Here is a 13,020-nt window from a genome sequence, read left to right on the forward strand (position 1 = left end):
AGTCTCTGTAAAAAGGACCCGTCCTGGGAAGACACTTGAGATACACACATGAAGGGGTAGGTTCTGCTCTCAAGCCCCTTGTCCTTATGTGGTCGAGGAGACATGCATCCTGGTCTTCTTGGCACAAGGCATCCTGCTTAGAGGAGCACTTCCATCAGAAACCATGGAAAGGACTCCTGCCGCTCAGCAAGTGAGAGAAGAGCTGAGGCAGAGAAGGAATAGAACCGCTCAAGAGGAGACTTGTACCTTGAACCCTCATTCTTTCAAACCAAATTCCTGTCTTCTCCTCCTCTCCTCCTCCTCCTCTTCCTCCTCCGCCTCCAATTCCTCTGTTTATGTCATTCTCGTTTTCCTGAATCCAGTCAGGGTGCCCTAACAAGAGGACCAGGGAGAAAAAGCAAGGTCTTGTCCTTTGTCAGGATCAGCTCAACTGTTCTTCCAGCAGGAGCTGTGACTGGTAGGCACTGCTCTGCATGGACTTTGAATGTGGAAGTTGCCTCCATTTGGGGAGAACAACAAGCCTCTGCTTGTCATTTTAAAGTGGCACCTGGGAGGCTGGCATCGCTCTTGAGTTGCATTAAATAGCTCCGGGGGAGCCACTGTCAGGCTGTGTCCTGGAAGCTCCTCAGAGAACAAGCGACACGTTCTGTGCTCGGTGGTACCAAATCCATGTCAAGCAGGCTCTTTTTACCTTTTCGTCTTTTAGATCTGCCCGTGAGATGGATGTACCAATGGATTCTGGGGGCAGCTAAGGTGATGTGAGTTAGCCACGGTAGATAGAGCTTCCTTCAGGAATGTGGCTTTGGGTCCATGGCGATTCTGCCTTGAGGGAAGTCATGCACACTTAGCACCTTTGAAAACAAAGATCCTGATATGAAAGTTGACAGTATTTGAAATCCCTTAACAAACCTGAAAGGTGCAAGATGGCTGAAAATCTCGATTGTTTTCTGACATACAAGGTGAGGAAATGCATGGAATCTATTTTCTCTGAAAATTAAGATTTTATGTTTCTGGCCAATTGGAAACTTTGTAATCAGGTAAAATCTTAAATGCTTTTTAAGTAAATAAAAATTTGAGGAAAGTCATATTAAAATAATCCTATGTTTTTCAAAATATGTATATTCTGAATAGTTATGATCAAGAAAAAGTAAGTATACAGCCAGCTGAGTGACATAATATTCACAGAAGAAATGAGATGGAGAATTTGGATGATCTGTTAGTACTCTTTGTCCCAGGGCTACAGCTGGCCATTTATTTAGTCAGGTTTACGTAGATTATGGTTTCACCTGGCATGTTTTTTCCTCTGAAATGTATTTCTTATCTAATGAATACTTGGCTTCTCTTTTTACTTTTGACATTTAAAAAAATGACATTCCTTCCTTCTCTGGGTTTGGGTCTGGTTGGCTTCCAGAAATGCATTCTTGCTCCTTCCTACTGCCAACTGCAAAGCTGGGAACAGGGAAAGTCAGCATTTGCTTCATTCTACCAATGGGGTCAGAGGCTTTAGGCATCTGCCACAACATCATGCGGCCTTTCCCAGGAAGCGGCCCCTGGGGGTGTGCAGCTTGCCCTGGGGGAGGACACCTGGAGGAGTCCTGTCTGTGGGAGCACACCTGGCACCTGATGCCATTCTGCAAGCCTGCGATGACATTCACAGCTGCCTGAGATGTTTGCCTCCAGCTCAGCTCTGACCTATTTGCTACAGTATTCCATGACAAAGGCCCTGGTTGGTGTTTTGCAGCCTGTGATATCAGAATCCAGGGATTGCTCAGAAACATTTGATTTTTCACGATTATAATTTAAAAGACAAAAAAAAGTTTTAGGAATCATGGCAGCACGTGGTACATTGATGCTATCACTGTGGTCTTAATAATGTTATTAAGAAGAAATGAGGCAGCCGTCTGTAATTGTTTAAATGTAAGACAACTTTCTTCCAAACTCAAAGCAGTATAATTTTTCCTACAATCTTCAAGCAACTTAGTGAAAGCAGGGATTGGTCTCATTGGTAAAGATTATGCTCAAATGTACATTTATTTCACTTGCTCTTTTCAGCTCTTATGGCTAGTCCACCAGCCGAGAACAGAAACTTCCCAGCCATGTAAGATCATGTAAGTGTACCAGTAAGGAGCCTGCCTGATCACTGGTAAAGGCTTCCAACTTTTTGTTGTGTCTTATGATTGTTGTTTTCAGACAGGCTTCCTCTAGGTAGCCCAGGCTAGCCTCTGAGTCATTGTGATTCAAAGTTGTTCTAAGACTACAGGATGATGCTCCAGAAGTGTGTTCCCTGCTCCAGCCCTAGAAGCAGTTATTTCTACAGAGTGCTGGCTTCTCTCACTACGTGGGTTTTACTCTGCTGGTGAGAGTTGCTCTTTTAGTACTTCTTGGCAGGTGCTCACTGCCTTTGCAGTGTTTAGAGTTTCAAAATGATGTAAATTGCCCGTACATAAGACCCTCAATACAATATTAACCACACATACACAGATCTGGTTGGCCTGGAACTCTCTGTGTAGACGAAGCTGGCCTCAACATGACAGGCTTTTTATTTTCATTTGGAGGGAACTAACATAGACACCTCAATCTGTACTGGTATAGGAATCTTGAAGGGTGTGGGGGGCCCAGTATGCTATGAACTCCCCATAGTTTTGTAGCCTAAAATGGTTTGTGTTTTGACTATGTGCAAGCTGAGATGCTTAATTACACAAATGTTTTTAGTGTTTTGTTTTGTTTTGGTGTGTGCCCAATGACATCTATTATTATTGTTATTGTTATTGTTATTATTATTATTATTATTATTATTATTATTATTTTGAGGGTTTTTTTTGAGGCAGAGTTTCTCTGTTGTCCATGCTGTCTTGGAACTCACTCTGTAGACCAGGCTGGCCTCAAACTCACAGATCTGCCTGCCTCTGCTTCCAAGCGCTGAGATTAAAGGCGTGCGCCACCACCATCCAACATCTCTTTCTTACATATACACATGCACATATACATGCACCTATGGACCTTTCCATTTCATTTCAGATGCAGCCTAAATCAACAGCTTTGGTCTAAACACAAGGTACACGAGTTATTTCTCGTTTTCTTCTGCTCATCCTCACAGGTCCAGTCTTTACTTTTCTGTCTGGAACTGGGGAAACTGACCCTCCACGTTTCGGTTTCTGCTTCTCAGTAGATTGCCAAGTCTGGGCAAGAAAGTGCAAGTGCAGCGAGAAGTTGAGATATACCTCCCATCCCCAACACCACCCCCAACACACACATACATACACACACACACACACACACACACACACACACACACACACACACACACACGCAGTTCAGGCAGTAACTTCTAAGTTGTAGCTACTGTATTCTGGTCACGTTTTCTTCTCCTTGCTCCATCAAGATTAGAGGCCACAGTGGCTATCAGATCTTTTCCATCTCTGTATGGCTCAGCACCTTTGGTATTATCCAAGTCCAGTATGACCCTCAACTGTGTGTAGTCCCTGAAAACACTCTAGTAAAGTGGATCCTTTAAAGTGACATTTTGTGTCCTTTGAGACTTGTTGGCAAGGGACCAGGCTTGGCTTCCTCTCCCTGCTTTCCTTGTGGAAACACACAGTGCTAGTTAGGAGTCCAAGAGTTAGGAAACCCAAAAGATGAAGGGACGGTGTGTTGGAGACTGATTTCTCCAGTGTCCAAAGGTTTGCATTCATTGTCTAATTTCCCACTTCCGGTTGATGCCTGTCTGACTCCCAATGAAATCAACCAAGATCCCAGCCGGGTACTTCTAACGACAGTCTCTCTAGGAGAATCTGCCACCGAGTTTTCAGGATTAGGAAGTGGTCCAGAATTCTCTTCCCAGGGCCTTTTCAGGATGCTGCGCTGAGAATCGCAGGAGTATTTTGTAAAGAAGCAGTCCTGGCTCATGCCTGCTGGCTTTGATTTCCACAGGATACGCCCCCGCCATTTCCATGACCGGCTTCATTATATTCTCCTTCTGATTAGCCTCCTTGCCAGAGATGGGACGGGGTTGTTTTATGCATTTTCCAACTTTGCTGGCACAGTGCAAAGCAGTAAACCCAAACAGATGGGGACAGGATGCGCTGTCAGTCATGGAGCCTGAGTTCCCTTTGGCTCTTTGCTTGCTTCCACATTTTAAGCTGGGTCCCGAATGACTCATCTTTCACTTGGGATCCTCGCTGCTGCTTAGTCGGCTCCATTTCTCCCCAGCCACCCAAGCGCCTGTGTTCCTGCATTTTCCCCCTCCTGAGCAGCCTCTGCCATAGTGAGTCCCTCACGACCGTTCCTTCCCTGAGCTTTCTGGAAAACTGAGGCAGGAGCGTCTGTGTACCCCTGACGTTGAGATGATAGCCAATCATGAACGAGAAACTGAAAAAGTGGGCTGCCAATTGGCTGCATAGGTAGAGGCACTTCCAAGCCTGCCAACCTGAGTTTGATCCCAGGACCCCACGGTGGAATGAGAGAACCCACTTCCCAGGGTTGTCTCCTGACTTCCGCACACGTGCTGTGGCACACAGCCTTACCCGCAGAGACACGCAATAGTAATAACACACCAGTGATCGAGGAATTGGAGAAGCAGCCGATGTGGCCCAAGTCCCCACATTACCCCTTGTTATGCGGACGTGAGACTATGCTGTGGTACGGACAGAAACAGCCTGCAGCCTGGATTGCTTTCTGTGGGGACACCCCACCGGAAACACTGAAGCATCGTCCAACCTGAACTCACGATTTGTATTTTCATGAAAACCATGTGAGTCTTTAGTCCGCTCTGTTTCATAACGGGAGCTCTTATTTCCTCTTCTAATACGTTTCATAATCTCCACAAGTTCCAAAAGTTTGGAATTCTAGAAAATTCTAATAACTTCTCATTCCAATGATTTTTAAGTGTATATGTCTAATTTTTTTTTTGCATACAGTTTGGAGAATAATTTTACCAGTGTAAAGATTAAATCCAGATTTCCCCGGTTTTAAGGTGTAGGCACAAATGCACTGTTGGCTTTTTCTTTTTTCCTATGTTTGTCCTCGCTAGAGTTTTTGTCGGATCTACAGACACTCTTAGTTTCACCAGCGAGCCATCTGTGTGTGCCTGAGCTGTTTGGTCTTAGACACTATTTCTCCAAATGCCCTGCCAACGGCTCTTTTTCCCCGTGGCTGGCTACCTTCCCTTAGCAACGCTGATTATTCTCCTGCTTCCTTTTCCCATCTGCACACGCACGCAGGCTCTTCCAGTTCTTTTATCTCCTGAAATACGCTACAAGATAACTAGTTCAACACTCAGATCCTCACAACTACATGCATGCTATTCTTTTCTGGGCCTTGCAGTAAATTTAGATTACTGTTTCATTTCTGTACCAACTTCTGTTTTTCCTTGGTTTTTGTCATCATGTTAACTTGCCAGGTCTCGCCCAACCTGTTGATCAGCCCTGAATAGGGGAGTGAGGACTGAGAAATAATAGATAGGAAACACAGAGACATAGACATAAAAGAAAAAGACAGAGACACAGGATAGCTTTGGGAGGGATCTGAGTCAATACCACAGCAGCCCCAAGTTTATTTCTCAGGGCCCTTTTATATCCAAAGCAAGGGGGGCAAAAGACCTCCCCCTCTCAAGGACACTATGGTTCAAGGTACAAATAAGTGTAAAGACCTCCTTAATTTTCAAGACACCTGATAACCATGACTTTAGCCAAACATCCTGTTACCCAATCTTGATAAGTTAGACATCTAATAGCCATGCCTTTGGCCAAACAGCCTGTTATCCAGCCTTAAAGAGTAAAGACATGCTTGAACTCTCTGACCTTGAGTCAAGAGGGAATCAAGGCATAAAGCCGGAATCTTGTGGGCTCCCACATTAACTCAGCTGTGGAGCGTTTACCCACCACCCCCACAGTTCCCCAGAGTTTTCTTGAGTGCAAGCAGCAGGAAATATTAGATAGAAAGATTTATAGTGGAGAATCTTGCGGAGATAAACAGATAGAAAATAAAGGACAGCCTCAAGAGGGCCTGGAACCTATTTCAACGGCCCCGACTGTCTCTGCCCCAGGGTTTTTATAGAGACACCAAGGGGTGGAGCAAAAGACCTCCTCCCCCAGCACAGCCAAGTGCAGACCATCTCAGACACCTGCACTCAGGCCCGTGGTCCTGATCATCCTCTATGCGGACCTGCTGGGTAAAGCCACGAGGAACCTGAGAACGGGCTCCCAGAGGTCCCCCCTTCTTAATATATAAAAAAAATAACTATTAATGGCTTATAGCAATCTCCATAACTGTTACACCTCCCAATATGGAAGTAGAGGATGATAAAGATGGCATTTCTCTTTTGAATTAGGTCCAAGGTGACTACAGCAGTCTTAGCTGCCTCAAGCCCTTTCTAAACCAAAAACTCTTAAGGCGACTACAAACTTAAAGAATCCCTTAGCTTCATCATTACCACTAACAGGTTAACATAAATATTGCTATACATAGTCACAATTCTCTCAATCTTACAACTCAAAGCAAACTTAACAGTATCATTTGAATTAGCATATATGGTGCTATATATAGTCAACAATTTTCTCCGTCTTACAACTTTAACTCAATCATTTGAATTGTCTTGTTAACAGAACATAGGAAAAACTTCGATGTATTCACATCAAGCTTAAACATTTCCTTAACTCCACAAAACCAGGGTGCATTAATATCAATAGGTTTCTGTGAACATAATTCAATCTCATAACTCTTCCTTTTCTTCATAATTTTTTTAAACAAAAACTCAAACCTAGTTAGAGGAACCCAAACTTATACAATTCCTACAAACCCATAATTGAAAAGCAATATTTTCAATCTAACCATTATCACTTTGAAAACTTTTAGCAAAACATCCAAAAGAGTTTTATAAAACTCTTTACACTTTAAATTTTAGTATACCCATTTGCATTTCTTACTAACAAAACATTAATCCACTCAAATAAGAAAATGTTTTTTAAATTACATAGACTCTCCCTTTTCTTTGTAACTTTTTTTTTTTTCAAACTGGCATCATTTGTTTATTTCTTGGCTTGTGAATGTCCTCAATTTGTTGATGTAGCAAACGAATTTCAACTCTGCTATGCAAATGACAGAAGGAATCTGCTCAGCAATTAACTTTAGAGTTCAAGTTCATACAGGCAACATGCTATATGTGGAAAAACGACTAACTGAACTACAGGTATTGAATACTGAAAAAATGAACAGTTTATTATAATTTATTCTATTTAACAATCTAGGAAGTTCGCAGCCATCAGCAGCTCCAGTGCAATTTCAGGTGCAATCGGGAATTCAGGAATTTCGGTGGAGCTGTTAGTGCAGCGGACCTTGTAGGTAAAATACATGCATACTTTCGATAGCACGTGCAAAGGGATCTCTCTGAAATTGACCTCATTGGTTTCATTCTCAGCAAACTGCCCTGGTCCACTCAACATGGCCTTTATTGTTCCTGATGTTAACGCATGTTCTCTTTTTACAATAAATTCATGCCCATCAGAAGATATTAATTTGACATACATGGCATCAGGGCCTTCACAGTCACCATAGGATTTCTCCTCTCCATCCATTATGTTTTTATAAAATTCTACTTGATCCCACAGGAACTTTAGTAGTTTCTAGCCAGTCCCGCAGCCACCGTGCCGTGTCCCCACGTACCGCCACCTCTTTGTAACTTTTTAAGCAAAGTCTCAAGCCTAGTTAGAAAACCCAAACTTTTCCATTTAAACAGTTCCATTTGTAACACAAAACCAGTTCCTTAAGTAATTCCATTTTTACATAAACAGTTCCACAAAACAATTCATGAATCACAAGTTAATAAAGCATATATGCATACACAAAACTGCATCTTGATTCTAGGTAGAAATAAATTTCTTCATTTAACCCAATTCCAGAAAACTGTTCCTAGGTCATTACTCAAAATTGTCCCATTGCAATGAAATCTCTATTGTTCATTTCATTTAAGTACCAAAATTCAAATGATAAATTTTGGTACTAGCCTTCCAAATATGAAGAAATCCATAACCAAAATCCTTTTGTAATTTTATCTCATTTTAAGTTCAAAAAGTTCAAACAAGAAATAAATTCTGGTATCAGGCTTTCACCTCCAAATATGAAGAGACGTTTTTTAACCAAAACTTTTTGCAGTTAATAATTTTTGTTCAAACAAGCATCTCTGAACTTTTATTCTCAAGCCAGTGACCTTTTTAGGTACAGTAGTATTTTAACCCGCACTGTTTTTGATGTTAGCTCAGGTTTTTCTATGTTGCGTCAATTTTCCATGGATCTCAGCTGCGGATGCCTTGCGCTAGTTCTGGCATCCACCATTCTTAGCTTCTTAGCGGCTTCTGGAGCTTTTGAAACCATTCAGACTGCCTACTTTGCAGTCTACTAGGACACTGCCTTCTGTGTCTCAGGTTCTTTCACCATATACATTAATAGACTCACACTTAACGTTCACAATTTTTCACAAACTCACATATAACATATTTTGCCTTGCAAAGCATTTAGACTCACATTCAACATTTACACATTTTTACAAACTCACATATAATGTATTAACATCTACTTATTTATACTCCTTAAACTATAGAACTACTTTAGCAAATATATTTCTTTTTTTTTTTTTTTTTTCGAGACAGGGTTTCTCTGTGTAGCTTTGCGCCTTTTCCTGGAACTCACTTGGTAGCCCAGGCTGGCCTCGAACTCACAGAGATCCGCCTGGCTCTGCCTCCCGAGTGCTGGGATTAAAGGCGTGCGCCACCACCGCCCGGCGCAAATATATTTCTTATTATTCATTCCATCTTATTCTTATTTAAACTTACATTTACAACTAGCATCTTACAAGCTTATTACTACATGTCTTAAGACTACCTTAGATACTTCTTGCTAGCTTATATTTTTAAAGGAACTCTATAGATCTATTTTACAAACTTATATAGAGCTACCATTAGCATATATTTAACTTAGCAAACACCTAAAGATTTCTTAACACAGATCTAACAAGACAGTATTTTTACAAACTTACATATCTTATTTTCATCTTTTTCTACCTCTTACTCTTAATTATTGTCACCATCTCTATTAGAAAGATTCTCTTAACTAGACAGGAAGTACGTATATCATTTCTAGAGTTTAGAGTTCATAGTTAGCTTTGTTATAAAGCACTGGGATTTAGTGAGTGTTGTCATTATAGAGTTGTGATACTTGTTGCTAGGGGATTGTAACATTCTCTGGACGAAGCCACATCCCAAAGTTCTCTCAGCCTTTCGGACCGGCAGAGATGCATTGTCAGCAGTAGACAGTCTTTAACTAGAGGCTGTCCCTTCACCCAAATTCATAGTAGCTCCCCTAAGTGCTTCAATTCAGACAAACGTTTCTATAACAACAGTATTTTTGGTTTGTTCTACCAAAAAACTTCACTTCACGCTGAGGGTGAAATTACTGTATTTAGCTGCTGTAAAGCTCTTCGCCAAATACTGCACAGCTATTAGGTGATATTTTAAGGATTTTAAAGTGATTTGTTTGCTCTTATAGGTAGCTTTTTGTCTTCCAACTACCGTAAAAACTTTGCACAGCTATTAGGGTAAATAAGGCATTTTACCAATGGAGCCCCAAACCGTGAACACCTAGTTCCATATCCTTTCAATTTTTCCAATGGAACTGACACTTAAACTCTTAGACAATTTTCCTCCTTGTTCTTTTAAAAGCTGTATTTTAATTTTAGAGCTGACAAAAGTGTTTCAGGACAATGTCGCCATCTTTAGCAGAAAAACTATGTTTCCCAGAATGCATTTCCCTTATATCAGTCCATAATAATATCAGTCCCTTATATCATTTCCCATATTTCTTTTCAGGTCTGAGAGTCAACTGGTGCTCTTTTACCAGACTTGCCTGGGAGGTTTGAACAAAGTTTCTTGCCTTTGCAACGGGAGATTTGAACAAGCACTTTACATTTTCAGCTATGGGACATTGGGAGGTTTCTGGTCTCTCCTCAGCTGGCTTCAACAGGTGTCCCTCCTTCATTTGACACTGGCCCCGGATCAGAACTGCACCTGCCTCGTTAGCGCGAATTGAGGCTGACATTTCTGATAGCAACTTTCCTCCGGGCTTGTATTTGTTTTAGCCAGTCAGTTTCCATAGCTCTTTTAGAGAGATTTTCTCCCCAAATTTTCCAAGAAAAGCTTTATAGTTTAAGAGAAAGATCCCCCCCCTCCAAGAGAGAGACCAACTTTTCCCAAAACTTCTGAACTTTAAACTTTTTGGCTTTTTACAACCCCATTTTTGCCTTAGGGAGAAAACACTTTCTCCTGCCGCTTGAACTTAGCATTTCAGCTGTCCCCAGGTCAAAAGCTTCCATAGGAAACTTTCTCTTCTCCATAAGCTCAGAGCTTTTTTACTACCCGGAAAGCCCAAAGAAAGATTTTTTCCCCCAGTTTGCGTTTATAGCTCCCAAAGTGAGAAAATTGAAGAGTTTTTCTGTCTAGTTGTCTTACTTATTTTTTTCTACACAATCTTACACTTCTAAGTTTTTCCTAAACTATATTACTACCCTATACCTTATATTTATTTTTCACAGATAGAAATTGAGAAAGGGATAGAAGATAGAAAATTTTGACAGAAGAGAATTTCGCTGCAGCATCGGACATCCTTCCAGTCCGCTTTCCTTTTCTCTTGAGGATAAAACCCCTGCCTCTCAATAATATATATAAAATATATATTTTCCATAACACCGGCATGCCTTTCCACTGGCAGGGCTGACTCACCACTTTCACCAAAAACTCTGTAATAAAACTATTATTTTCCTTTATCTTTAGTCCCTGTTCATTTTTCTTTAGTCTCCCCTTTTTTGTCCCCCCCTTTTTTCCTTTAGTCCCTTTTTTCTTTTTTCTTTAGTCCCTGTTCATGGCACCATTCTGTGGAGCATTTACCCACCACTCCCACAGTTCCCCAGAGTTTTCTTGAGTGCGAGCCGCAGGAAATATTAGATAGTGGAGAATCTTGCGGAGATAAACAGATAGAAAATAAAGGACAGCCTCGAGAGGGCCTGGAACATAGGCCCCGACTGTCTCTGCCCCAGGGTTTTTATAGAGACACCAAGGGGTGGAGCAAAAGACCTCCTCCCCCAGCACAGCCAAGTGCAGACCATCTCAGACACCTGCACTCAGGCCCGTGGTCCTGATCATGCTCTATGCAGACCTGCTGGGTAAAGCCTCGAGGAACCCGAGAACGAGCTTCCACACTCAGCTCCAGTTTTTCACAGGCTGTCTTGTCTTTCCTTGGGCTTCTGATCCATTGCTTTTCTAGAGCAGTGTCTGTGGTCCCACTGATGTACAGGGCTCTGTACCTGTGCACAGCCAACATCCTAACCCCTCTTGACTCCCTCCTTGATCCTTTACTGGTTTAGTCTTTGGGACAGAAATTAATGTCTGGGCGTCACTTGATACGTTTTAAGGACAATGACCATTGTGTTGAGGGTGTGCATGTTTCGAAAAGTCCTTCTTATGTCCTCACAGCTGATCTACAGTTGGGCTTGGTGTATGATTCTAAGATGGAAAACGTTGTCCCTTAGAATCTCAAAAGCATTGTTCCATTCCTTCAGGCCTTTACCAAGGCTCCCATGATAAAGTTATGTGGTCCTTCCAGGTCTTACTTTGTGCTCTCACTCTCTCGCTCTCCCTCCCTCTCCCTTCCCTTCCCACTTCAAGTGTGTACATATGTGTGTGCATGGGTGTACTAGAATATGCATGAGCATACGGAGGTCAAAGGCCAACTTTGAGTCTCTTCTTTCTCTCTCCAACTTTTTTTTTTTTTTTTTTTGAGACAAGGCCTGTCAATGGACTGGAAACTCACCATTTTGGCTAGACGGGCTATCCAGCAAGCTCCCATGATCCACCTCTGCCTCCCCATTGCTGGGGCTACAGTTGCACACTGTCACACCTGGCTTTTACATGACTTCTGGGGACTGAACTCAGGTCCTAGTGCTTGCAAACACTCTACCCACTAAGCTGTCTCTTCAGCCCAATTTTCTATCTTCTACTTGTTAACACTGGAAACTCTTGATAATGCTCAGATGTGATTATACTGTCTGACTGCTTGAAAGCTTGGTTGGATCTATTTTATTTTTTGAAATTAAAATATAATTACATCTTTCCCCCTCCTGTTTCTTCCCTCCAACCCTTCCCATGTGTCCCCATTTGTTCTGTCTCAAATTCATGTGGCCTCTTTTCCCTTTAACTGTTGTCCTTCTCTTTCTTTCTCTCTCCTAAATATAAATACAACCTGCTCAGTTTGTATAAATGTTACTTATATGTATATGATTTCAGGGCTGACCATTAGATATTGCTTATCCAGACCATCTCTCCCACTCTTAGCATTCTTGGTTGCCTATAGTACTTTGACTAGGGTTGGGGCATATTGTAGCTTCCCTGATCCCCTCCCTCCATTTCCTGCATTGACAATGGAACTCCAAAGTTTTAGAGGAAAGAATGAAGAAGTTCACTGGATTCTTCCTGTACTCTGTAAGTCCAGAGATCCTAAGACAAAGAATTGGAGGGCAGAAGACCAAACTCCAATGAAAGTGAACCAGAGTCCAAGCAGACTGTGACAGCTCATCCAAATGAGGACTTACTCAATTATCTTCCTTCCTTCCTTGATTCCTTCCTGTCCTTCTCTCTCTTCCTCCCTTCTCTGAAACAAGTCTTTCTCTGTCCCACCAGCTCCCAAATAATGACATGGAGACTTATTAATTATGAAAGCTTGGCCTTAGCTTAGCTTTATCCCACTAGCTCTTATCACTTAAATTAGCCCATTTCCATTAATCTATGTTCTGCCATGTACTGCCCATCTTGCTTCTTCTGTTTCCCATGGTGTCTCTCATGAGCCTAAATTCATCTCTTATTTCCTCATTCTCTACCAGGAAATCCTGCCTAGCTGTTGGCAGTTCAGTCTTTTATTACACCAATCAGAGCAATATATCTTCACACAGTGTACAACTATCCCATAACACTTCTCCCTCCC

The 13,020-nt window shown here is 41.9% G+C and overlaps 1 pseudogene; it reads right to left on the reverse strand.

Annotated features, from left to right (window-relative positions):
• Positions 1 to 6,995: 6,995 nt before the first annotated feature.
• LOC102915187 (elongin-C pseudogene) lies at positions 6,996 to 7,659 on the reverse strand (annotated as a pseudogene).
• Between the last annotated feature and the right edge of the window lie 5,361 nt (positions 7,660 to 13,020).

The sequence above is a fragment of the Peromyscus maniculatus genome, chromosome 9, assembly GCF_049852395.1.
Source record: "Peromyscus maniculatus bairdii isolate BWxNUB_F1_BW_parent chromosome 9, HU_Pman_BW_mat_3.1, whole genome shotgun sequence".
Lineage (NCBI taxonomy): Eukaryota > Metazoa > Chordata > Mammalia > Rodentia > Cricetidae > Peromyscus > Peromyscus maniculatus.